The sequence below is a fragment of the Thunnus albacares genome, chromosome 11 (genome assembly GCF_914725855.1).
Source record: "Thunnus albacares chromosome 11, fThuAlb1.1, whole genome shotgun sequence".
NCBI lineage: Eukaryota > Metazoa > Chordata > Actinopteri > Scombriformes > Scombridae > Thunnus > Thunnus albacares.
Genome location: NC_058116.1, coordinates 4517970 through 4530664, shown reverse-complemented (window position 1 = coordinate 4530664; position 12695 = coordinate 4517970). Strand labels below are relative to the sequence as shown.

The 12695-nt window shown below is 38.0% G+C and overlaps 1 protein-coding gene across 1 annotated transcript in view; it reads right to left on the bottom strand.

Moving 5' to 3' along the window:
- LOC122992865 (probable ribonuclease ZC3H12C) overlaps positions 1 to 9993 on the bottom strand; it is a 37111-nt gene extending 27118 nt beyond the window's left edge. Inside the window, exon 1 of the mRNA XM_044366859.1 lies at positions 9718 to 9993. The gene's annotated coding sequence lies outside the window, so the exon portion shown is untranslated. The remainder of the gene's footprint in view (positions 1 to 9717) is intronic.
- Positions 9994 to 12695: the final 2702 nt, after the last annotated feature.

The window sequence follows — 12695 nt, the reverse complement described above, 5'->3', positions numbered from 1 at the left end:
AGAAGTAGGCATATGGACCTGAAGTTATTGGCTCTAAAATTAGTTAAGATCATGTGATACAAGTCCTACAATGTCTTTATGTCACAATGCAAAATGCAAAAATCAACAGAAAAGATCATTTGCTTCCAAGATGAAGTGATCACACCCTATCCTACAATCTTTTATTAAATGATAAAGTCTAGATGTAATTTTTATGCAAATGTTTGGCCATGAAAAATATGCTGCACATATTAAAAAATACAACTTAAAATTATTTTATATTGTATTATGTATTGTGTGTTTTGGTTAAATATTTATTTAAATAAAACATTTAATAAGCAATTTTTAAGTTCAGCAATTAAAATTCATTAATGTAATATGCTTATATGAATAGGAAATAGATTATAGCCATGACAACAATTTGACTTATGTTGGAAAGTCACTATAACTGACAATACTGTCGAGATATTGTGACAAAAACACCTGATAAAATAAACCCAGTATCTCCTCTAAACTACTAAACTCCCTCCTGTTTGCCTGTTACCATAATACTGTTTCACAGATTTTGCAGCAGTAGCTGATTTATATCATATAAAGCCAATTAAATGGAACCTACCACATTTCACAGCACTCCCTTTCAGAGTAGTTCTTATATTGCTAATGACAGTAAAGGTCCAGTGCAAGCCTTTTACACTGACTGACGTAAGATATCTGAGAGATGAAATAAGAAGAGGAAAACAGGACAGAAGAAAAAGTAGGTGTAAAGATAATCTGAACAGACAAATGTATGAATGAGAAGAAACAGCAGGAGCAGCGGCTGCAGCAGCTCTTCCTTTAGCCCACTGGGTAAACACTGATTCAGGCTGCAGGGATTACTCCAGCCCCTTAACAAGGCCTGAGAGGTGGATTCAAGGAGAGGAAGAGCTAGTCCAGCTGGTATCATCCACACACACACACACTTAACAGGCATAATGCCATACTAACAGCCTCCATACAAGCTCCTACCTATGGAGAGGGGAGCCAAAAAAACCAAGCCACATGGTGTGTGTGTGGGTAGAGGGGGATGGGACAGGGTCACCAAGGACTTTGAAGCCACAAAAGGTTGGCCTTAGGCCTAGTGCCCTCTGGGTCACTTAAAGAGGCAAGGAGGCAGCATGAAAACATGTGTGTGCACACACACACACACGCACACACCACCTGCTGTTTGTGCAGGCTTGTGTACGGTGTAATGGAGATAGAGTAATTCAGTGGCCACACTGAGATTTACTACATAACTCAGGCCAATAAAACCTCCGTGGCAACCTTAAAATGACTTAAACGACTAATCTACTAATTATTTAGGGGAAAGAGTAAATTCTTGTCATTAGTTTGTTGGTTTATTCCAGAAAGAGAACGTGAGGATATTTAATCAGTTCTCGGAAGAAGTCAAGGAAAATTAGGGAATTTTCAGATGATGACAAACTAGGAAGGGAAAGCATTGTTTAGTCATGGAGGTGCTTTGGTGTGATCATGAAAATAATGGAAAACTCATGGAATTTCACAGCTCAACATAATGAGATGTCTTTCATACAGTCAGACACACACATTCTTTCTCTCTCTGTCTCTCTCTCTCACACACACATGCATAAATTCACAGCTCCCTGATTAAGTCATGATAGATCGTCCCCACAGGACCTGGCCTATTGAACACAGTCTGTGTGCATGTGTCTGTGGTGTGCAAATATCCACATTTACATATATGCTGGTGCATGCTTGTGTGTGTGTGTGTGTGTGTGTGTCATGTGCGGTCGTGTGTCTGACTGCATGCAGGTGTGTGAGAGAGAGTGTGTGACACCGGGGCGAGTGCCGGGTCATCAGGGTCAGAGAGGAACAAAAGTGCGGAGCAGCTCCCAGCTGCCAGGCCAAACGTCATCCAGCAAACCCCCGCCCTGCCATCCCCCTTCCTTTTCAATGGGAGTGTGCCACTATCCTGCTTCTGCTGACACATGCACACAGACACACACATGTCCCACTCGGCTGTTCACAGTCATGTCTAGGGCTCGCTGCAGCAGGCAAAGGGGGAAAAGGTCACATGGGGACCTATGCAGAGAATGCATGGATGTAAATGCACAACACAGACTAACATCTGAATACCCTTTCTCCTAGGTATTATATTTATATACTACTATATAGCACCAATTTCTGTAAGGTTTTGAGAGATGGTCAGGCTAAATTCCAGTGGATTTTGACACCACAGCTTTGGGGTTCATGTCATGGGTAACACATGTGGTTAAGTTTAGGCAACAAAAGCACTTTGGTTAAGGTCAGTGAATGATTGTGGTTTCTATTAAATGTTAGTACACTAAACATGTACTGTGTCATGCTTCAAATCATTGCAGACATGTTCAATATTGAACCAAGCAGTGACAAAATATGATTTTTTGCTGAGTGGATATTGTGTCACAAATTAAATACATTGTCAGTCAACATTTTGCTGAGACGTCGATTGAAGTAGTTAAGACGGCATCACATTTCTTGCAATATGTATTTTCTGTTGTAAATTAGTAGAATATACTTGACATTTCTAGGAGACGTCTGAACACACACAGTGCATCCCATTAATATTTTAAAGCATTTTGACAATTAAAAGACACTATTTGCGAACACACACAGAGCAGCACAACTCAGCCCTGCTTATCCTATAACTGTAGAGGAAAAAGTGTGGAAAATACTCATGTCTCAATTCCTCAAAGTGAAAGCAGTGTTTTAGTAGATCATTTTTAAAATGTTTTTATATGTTAGAAACATGTTGATGTTGCTGCTGGTCGAGGTGGAGCTGTTTAATCTGTATCAGTGCATCATACTTAATAAACTAGAAGAAATGATTCATTTTAGAAATCAGCAAGTGCTCTAACTGGAAGTCTCCACAATTTTTCATCTGAACACGTTGTTTCACGTTGGCTTAAAGTTCAAGTTAAATTAGATTTTCTTGGCATATTACTTTCAGATTTGGAAGTGAGTCTCAATTACTTAATTACTTTTATTTTTTTGTTTTGCTTTGTAAAAATACACCACATCAGACTTTGTCAGGGATAGAATGCTTATTCCTAATGCTTAGGGTTAAAACAGCATCAGCTGTAAATGATCCCCCTGGCGATGAATCAGCAGTTATTCCCCAGTTCAACTTTTTACTTCGGTGCATGGGAACTTTTTGGCTCCCATGCACTTGAGCTCCTAGCCCTGCAAGTTGTTTTAAATGTATATTTAATATCTCTCAAAGATTTTTATAAGAAACAAATATACTGTTTGAGTGTTTTTGATAAGTCGTACTACCAAACTGCTAAGAGTTGTGATTTTTAGTGGATTCCCTCTGCCCCGGCCTGCTCCTGCTGGAAGCCCTTCTGCTGCTTCCACTGCAATTTGTTGGCAGGCCCAAAACTACAGGACCTGATTAAACTGGGCCTGATCACATAATATGGATTCCAGTGGGTGTATTGAAAAGCTGGAGAGATTTATGGAGATGAGCTATCAAAAAGCAAATGGGAACATGTTTCAGAAAGAAACAAATTTTAGGAATAAAGACACAAGAAGATTCTAAAGGATATCAATGAGGATTCCTGACCCTCCCCAGGCAAAAGAGCATGTTCTGACAGTGATGGGAGTGAACCAACAATGGAGGTAGAAATTGCTCTACTGCAATCCATTGATAAAAGACTTGCAAAGTTTAAGATATTGGATGTCATGAGAGAGGAATTGGGCAAGTTCAGAGCAAGCCCAGAATAAAGTCAGATGTAAATTGATGATTTGATGTCTGGGAATGTGGTGCTAAAATGCTTAATTCTAACTGTGGAGAATAAGGTGACTAGTATTGAAAAGTAGAACAAGGAGCTAATAGAAACTTTGCTGCTCGATGAAAGACAATATTGTGTTCTCCAGAATCCCAGAGGATACTTATACTGACTGTGAATCTGCTGTGCGGCAATTTATGACTGATCAGTTAAAAATGACACCAGAAAGAACTAAGAGTATCACTTTCTCTTGCATTCACAGAATGGGAAAAGTTTCTGAAGGTAGGCTGAGAGCCACTGTCACTCGATTTGAACATTTAAAAGAAAAAGAACTTGTTGAAAACAAGGGCAGACAACTCAGGAATACATCCTTTGGAATGAACGATCAATTTCCTCCTGAGATAAATGTGAGAAGGAAAATTCTATATCTAATTATGAAGGAGCACCGGAGACTAAATGCACAGACCTCACTGATTGTTGACAAGCTGTACATAAACAGCCAGTTGTAGGGACTCAAAGGTTACTCTGTTATTCTAGATCAGTGTATGGTTGATGGGTTGTCTAGCCCTGGACTCATGATGGGGTTTTTTTTGTTTTCTGTGGCATGTCAAAGCCAAGTAGGAAACGGGTACGCTCAAATGACTTGACACTGCCAAGAAAAGGATACATTTAGCACATGTTAATGTTTACAGCTTGCCTACTAAGATTCATGAAGTTTCTGATTTGATGATGAATAATAATGTGCATATTTTAGCCATAACTGAAAAGCATTTAGATGACACAATTAATGATGGAGAGATTCACCTAGAAGGATTCAATATGATGAGTAGAGATAGGAACATGTATGGAGGAGGAGTGGCTTATATTTTCAAAATCATATTTGCCTTCAAAGGAGAGATGACCTTGTGTTGGTCAAGTTGAGGTAATATAGGTACAAATACAGTTGCCATATCAATAACCAATGCTTACTGGATGTGTTTACAGACCTTCCAAATCAAACATGTCCTACCTGGAAGATCTGTGTAGCAGAATAGATAAAGCAGCAGAAGAAAACATGGAGGTACTCCTATTGGGTGACTTTAATATTAATTGGAGTGATACAAAGAATACAAATAGAATAAAATTGTCAAGGTTTGGTGAGACCTGTAACTTAATCTAAACGGTTGCAAGTGCAACAAGATTTCCCACCAGATGCAGTGTTCTGAAGGATGTTCCATTCCTGTAGGTTGGACAGATCACAATATTTTGACGATAATTAAAAACACCCAAGTTCTCCAGAAACTACTGTGTATTGCTGTATTGTCAAGAGAAGTTTTAAAAAATTCAACCAATGTAAATTTCAGAATGATTTAGCAGAAACCATTATTCTCTTATCAGGCTTGTCAAAGGTGGAATAAACTACCTGACACCTCTAGGGTAATGGCTACCAGTTTAAAAAAAAAAAATTAAGTTAATGTATGTGAGACAACAGAAATATGTAGTTAATGATGATATAGTTCACTGTATGTAAGGTGGGTTCCTTGCTGTATACAGGACATCAATTGTTTTACTCAGTTGTTTTAATGTTTTAATGTTATGTTGTGTGCTGCACAATGTATGGGGCTAATTGTGGGTTTTAAGAGTTTTACTTGTACAAATATTGTTTGTTTCTCTTTGTATCTAAAGTGATGTTTTTATGTTTTAAGACTCTTGGAAGAATAGCCCAGTTGGGCTAAAAGAGATCCTAATAAAAAAAAAAGAAAATCAAAAATCAAATCATTTGATTGGTAGAATTTCATGATTATAAATTTGACAGTGTTTAGAAGTGTTTGTATGTATGTACGGGTATGTCATTTTCTGTGTACTGCCAGCACCTTTATGATGCAAATCAGCATCATAGTAGGGGTATATTCTTATCTATTTAGGTAATTCGCGTTTGACATTAGTTTAGCATCATAATTGAGTTGTTTTTAAATACAGCTAAATAGGGAGAGCCTGAAATTTTTCTTAAAACCATACTGTTTCAAATGTACACTATTCAGCTTCATAAGAATACAACAGTGTTTATTACTTGTGTCATGTACTTATAAATTCGCAGCTCACATGGACTTACAGTATAGACACCAAATATACTGTGGAAACAGTGAAACAATGCTTTTGTATCTTCTCTCCTACGCTCAGCAAATAAAATGTGCTACAAAACAATTCCCCTCTTTAAACACAACTCAATATTTTATATCTAACCAGAAGAAGTCAGTAGAAATGGACATTTTACTTAAAAGGACAGCTTGCAAATCTTCATTTAATGACCAAATGCTCCAAATATTCCAATATCTGAGGTTTCAATATACAGTGACGAGACACACTGATCAGCGCTGAAATGTTGCTGAGGCAATGATTTATAACAAAACGTCTAGCTGTGGTGACAAAACAGATCACCTCAGCTTAACTATCAAAGCACTGAAAGAGGCCTGGACTGATTGGCTGTGAGTCAGCGCGGGTCGTCCACTAATCGGAAGATTGGCGGTTCGATTCCGGCTCCTCCAGTCTGCATGTCAAAGTGTCCTTCGCCAAGGTACTGAACCCCGAATTGCTCTCGATGGCTGCACCAGCACCCTGTGTGGTAGCTTTCCGCATTCGGTGGGTGAGTGTGTGTGTGTGAATGGGTGAATCTGGCTTGTAGTGTAAAAGCACTTTGAGTGTTCAGAAGACTAGAAAGGCCCTATGTAAGTGCAGTCCATTTACCATTTACCATTGAACAGTGTGATTACACTCTGACATTGTAGTAAATGCAAATAATACATCAAAAGAGAATACAACCAAGGCATCCACTTTGCATATAAGCAAAAAGGACAGAGCGAATTGAACTTCTATGGAAAGGGATTGTTGCATGAAGATAAATTATTGCTTGCATACAGACAGATCTGTCTTTGATCTGATCAGCAACAGCTAACATTAATTACAGTAATTTGGTATAAGCTTACATTTAATTATTTAATTACTTTTTGTGGGTGCTAATGTCATAGATAATGTGTACTGATTGATTGGTCAGTTTGGTGTCACAGTGTGGCAATGTATGAGCTGCTCCGGCAACCTCTTGATTGAAGAAAATCATAAAAAAACATGGCAGAGTTTAGGAGACATGAGAGTGATGCTCAGAAGCAAAAGGCTCAAAAAGTAGAAGAAAAGCGAGACCAGGAGTTACTTTAAAAAATACCAAAGTTTGGTATTTTTCAAAAAGGCTTAAAATGACCATGTAGTAGGTGAGAGTCATGTGACTCAGATACTTGAAAATTCTGAGGCGGCTAGTGCTAATGTTAGCTAAGTGCCTCAAGAGAGTGGCGTTACCTAAAAAGATGACCTCCTTGCCAATTGTGAGGAAGAGCAAATACTAGCACCACCAGAGTCGGACATTGACTTGAAACAACTGAAACAAGTGCTTCAACAACAGGATCCCTTGCTATTCACAACACCTAAAGGCAGCTTCTGCCACCACACAAGCTGGAGAGACCACCAAAGATGACAGTGAGGATACTGATCCATGCGACACTGACCCTGGTGAATTGGGGAGATTTCATTGATGGCACTGTTCATGCTTACTGGGTTGAGGTGACTTGTCAAAACAGAAATGCTGACCTGTCTGCCTCTGAGCACCAATACAAACATCAACAACAACTTTTTTTCCAAAACATATTTCGGTTGCAAATTAACCAACAGCAAAACAGTTTTTAAAGGACCAGTGTGTAAGTTTTAGGGGGATCTATTGGCAGAAATAGAATAAAATATTCATAAGTATGTTTTAATTGGTGTATTATCACCTGAAAATAATAATAATAATAATAAAATATACATGCTTGAAAGGGAGGGGTCGAGGGGAGGGGTATTCAGCTGGTTGCAATCTGCAACCTCACCGTTAGATGCCACTATATCCTCCACAGAAAGGCCATGTTGTCATGCATCAACTGGAGTGCTGAACGCGGAATCATCAACTCAGAGCTCAAAAAGAGATTTGACGATGAATGCAAGTATTAGTCTCAGGTTCTGCAGTGGGTGGTTGCTGTTGTGACATTTTTGGCTGATCATGGTCTTCCTTCTCGTGGTCACAGTCAGACCCTAGGACAGTCCGATAATGGGAATTATTTGGGCATTTTGGAGCTGATCAATCAATCCATGCATTCTTAAAATCTCACATCAACAAATTCCTTTGTATCTCTCTGGAACTGTGTGCGAGGAGTTTGTGCAGATAATGGAAGAGAAAGTGCTTGGTGAAGTTGTGAGCCGAGTTAAAACAGCCAAGTACTTTTCAATCAGCGTGGACTCTACACCAGATATAACACATGTGAACTAACTTACTTTCATCCACTGTTATGTATCTCCAGAGGGCTGTGTTAAAGATTCTTGCTCATTACCAGCCACACAGATGAGGCCCTGTTTAATTCAGTTTTCAGCGTTTTGCAGGAGTTGGGCATTGATATGGGCAACTGCCATGGACAACGTTATGATAATGCTATTAACATGTTTGGCACCTACAAAGGTCTGCAGGCTCGTATTAAAGAGATTGACACAAGATGGTCAGCTCATTCTGAGGTCACAAAAGCACTCTCGCTGAACTATGCTAATATCCAGCATTCATTGCAGAAAATAATGGAGGGTGATAACCAAAACGTGACTACAAGAAATGAAGCACAGGCTCTACACAAGAAAACGTGCAGGCTTAAAACAGCATTTGTGTGTAACTAATTTTATCAAGATTTCAGAGAGCGAGCACTGCACTACAAGCAACATGCATCTGCCAAATCCAGGGAGCCTATTGCAGGATTAAATTGCCTAAACAACTTGTTGGTGCTGCTCATGCTGCTAGGCAGAACTGTGAAACAGGAAGGCTTGTGGCGCTATAGCAACCAGACAGCTAGATTATACACACAAACACACACCATAAACACTGCTTCAAACACTGTTGTTTTTGTACTGTACATTCTTGTTCCTGGAAGTCAGTCCCTTGCACCTCCTTCCAATGACATCATACAGGTTGTGAAAAACAGCAAGCTTTAATTGGTCAGGTACCAAGTATGTCATGTCTCTTGGCCAAGTCACAGCAAGAATTTATGACTCTATTATTGCCTTGACATAATGGTATCTTATCACACAAAAATTTTGTGTAGTCTGAACCTGGTGTAACACTTGCTCAGGTTTCTAAAAGATGCTTAGAAGCTCAAGTAACTCACTGTTAACTTCAGAATGTTGAGGATGTCTTTCATATCTGCTTCGGGCACACATACACCAAACTGTGTTTTCATCAATGAATTTAACATTCCTATGGTTATAGCTTCTGTTGAATACATTATATTGTATGCATTTATATTAATGGTTATTTTATACTTTCTGTGTTGTTTTTATTCTACATTGTATTTTTTCTACGACTCACTATAGAATCACTATAGTTACGTAATATTATTGGCTATCTTTAAAATCCAACGAGTTAAATAGCTTTTCTGGTCTACTACAGCATATCTGCTCTGTAAATAACATGTCCTGTGTTCTCCTTTGAGAAAAAAATCAGGAACCAAAAGGAAGACATATTTATTTGACTCTTCCTCCTACAGATGTCTGACCTGTTGTAAAAGTATGTCTGGTCAAATAGGAAAAGTGGTCAAAGTTATAGATGATGAATTTATTGTAAGGTATGATATATTGATCTGGTATTGTCTCACTAAATTTATACAGTGTCTACAACACTCAGACATGCTTTTGCACGGAGCTCATATTTGCTGAGGCAGATATTTCTACAAGATTTTAAGTATTAAACTAATAAGTTTGATTACAGTCTACTTTATCATGCTTTTTACATCCTATATAATACTCCTGTAAGAAGAACTAACTAACTAAAGAGCTTATTGTTTAAGTTTCCCTCTGGCATGCGTTATTTTGTGGCATTCATTTAGGTTTTCAAGTGTGAAATAAAGAGAGAGAGGAATGTCAGGTCATCACTTACTAGCACATGGCATCCATCCGGTCCTGAATTATTCCTCTATAACACACCAAGAAACCAACCCGAACAAAACGGTCAATAAAGCAGTACTTTCATTTCGTTTCAAAAAGCTCACGATCACGTCTTTGCTGCACGTGTGTGTGTGTGTGTGTGTGTTTGTGTGTGTGTGTGTGTGTGTGTGTGTGTGTGTGTGTGTGTGTTTGTGTGTGTGTGCGTGCGTGCGTGTGTGTGTGTGAGTAAATAAGGTAAAGCAGGGCAGTGAACATTTCCATCTGTTACCTACCTGACTGCCTCCACCTAGCGACCACAACCTGCATCTGTCCACAGTGCAAACTGTCTCTGGTCCGGACGTCAGTCTGCGTGCTGCGACTGATGTCTGGGTACTCAGAAGTCAGTCTGGGGCTTTATTCCATGTAGGTAGCACTATTCTGGAAAAATACCACGAGATCTGGATTTATTTATTCATCATTGTGAATACTTTCAGCAAGCGCTTTTGACCAGAGGTGCTTTGTGCACAACTTTCTACCACATAGGGCATTATAGTAATATAATGCAGATGTCATCAGTGGTGGAATGCCTGTATTGTATAAATGGCACAGTAGGGAAATGCTTGTCTGCTGCAACTATTGATTTAAAAGAAAGAAAATAGTGTATGAACAATTTGTAGTTTTTTTCAGTGTTACCTTTTAAATAGAGACTGTGAATAGATGTCACAAATTAAATTAGAAAATGTGTCTCCCCCTACTGGATCAAATCTCTAACAACAGATACATTAAACGGGCGTTTATAGGCTAAGAATATCCCCAAAATGTAAATTCTACAGAAGTTCATTAATTGCTGAATGATGTGGGCTGGAACAAAGAATGCTTCCTTGCCTATAAATATGTCTATAATATTACTGATTCCCCCAACAAGCATTGCAAAATCCTTATTCTGTTGTGGCAAAATTGATGGATGCAAGTTACAAGTGCTAATTTCTAGTACTAAAGAAGACGCTTTTCTACTTTTTTTTAATCAATGTCAAACTCATAAATGTCACTACCGTCTGCAACAAATACAATACAATACAATACAGATCTGGCTGACATTAATCTATATCTTTTTTGAAAAATGACTTTACCTTGATAATATGAAGAGAGCAAAAAAAAAAAAAAAAAAAATCATGAGCAACTTCAATAGTGCTGTGGTATGTTTTTTTATTCATAAGCAGATGTTTGTGACAGAAATTGATTTTATTGTCAAATTTTAAATAAATAACAAATATAGCTAGTCTTCTAGAAAAAAGAATGACCGCAAAATTAAAAAAAAAAAAAAAAAAATGGTTACATTGGTTTATTTTATATTGATTTATATTCTTATATATTTGGGGACTTTTATTACTCCTTGTAGTAGCTTATTGTGTATGATCTTCAAAAACCGGAAGAGCCAGCAGTTATCTTCAAATTTTACAGAACAACCCTCAATAGAGCATATATACACACTATTAATTACATAATCAGACTATACATAGATGCTAGATTTCAAAGAATCTGCACCTCTGACACATTCATTTGAAAATAAAACCACACAAATGGTCACAGAATATAAATGACGTCTACATTCAGGAGTCAACTTCACATCAGTACAAGCTAGTGACAGCAGAACTCTGATATCAGCACAAAGTTGATGAGATTAAATGAAAATATCAGTGGTGCAGGGAAACAACACAATAAACAAACAAGAACAGATGCGCTTCCTAAAATAAAGGCTGTATCATCTCACTGATAGCAGTGAGAGTCCTGCCTGTGAAAACCCTGGACAGCCCCCATATCACTGGAGGTCCCAGGATCAGCACCTTGAACAGTGGTCATGAAACCATCAGAAAATGCAAAATTTTGCAGAATTATCTATATAATCTACCGGAGGAAAAGCAGGATTACACTTAAGACTGTAGTCTGAGCTACTGACAGTCTTGAATCTTTATCACAGCTGTACATACTTTCTTAGCTGTAGCCTTGTTATGATCCAAAAGCCACCAACAGATTCAGAACCTGGTGGAAAATAAAACAGTAGAAAATAATCATCATCTTAAAATATGGCTCTCCAACAGCTTGTCATCAGCTGATTAACAGTATTTCTTTTCCATGTTGCTGTAGCCAGGATTTTACAAATGTTAAAGTCACCAGTGCAAAGTCTCCCAGTGTACACCTCTCACTAAAATTGTTCATATTCCTTATATATATATATATATATATATATATATATATATATATATATATATATATATATATATACACTTTTACTTATATTTTTTTATATTAATTGAAGAATCTTTCTAAAAAAGTTGTTAAAAAGCGTAATTTTCCAGAAATGCAGACACCATGACATCAATGTCTTCAATGGCAGCTATGGCCCTGATACAGTATTTCATTTCATTGTGCATTACAAAGGAGAGCAGCTGGAAAGAATGCATGCAGGTCTGACTGATGACTATAGTACAGGTATTCTACACCTCGCCTATCTATTGCAGCAGACACATTCAGTTGACAGGCAATACCCAATGTCCTCCTCAAGAAAAAGACTGGATAATTGTTTCTTTTAATAATGTACACTGCAGTGCAGTGTTGTAGTACTCGAGTCCAGAACTGATTTTCAGGACTTGTGACTTGACTTGGACTTGAGCACTGATGACTCAAGTATTGACTGCATTCGGACTCTGACGTTGGAGATGAGGACTCAGACTTGTTAAATGATAAAGAAGTATATGTTTTTTTTGTTTGTTTGTTTTTGTTAGTTTTTTTTGTAACAGGCCCTTCTAATTTGGCATAAGATATTAGCTATATGAATTAGAGATGCACTGATGAATTGTCCACTGATCTAAAACGGCTGGGTTTCAGCTGATCAGCTATCGGTGACTGGCAGATTTGTCTCATATATGTAAGATTTTTTGCCGGTCAAATTTTTCAAACATAGCCACACTATAATACACATCACACATACAG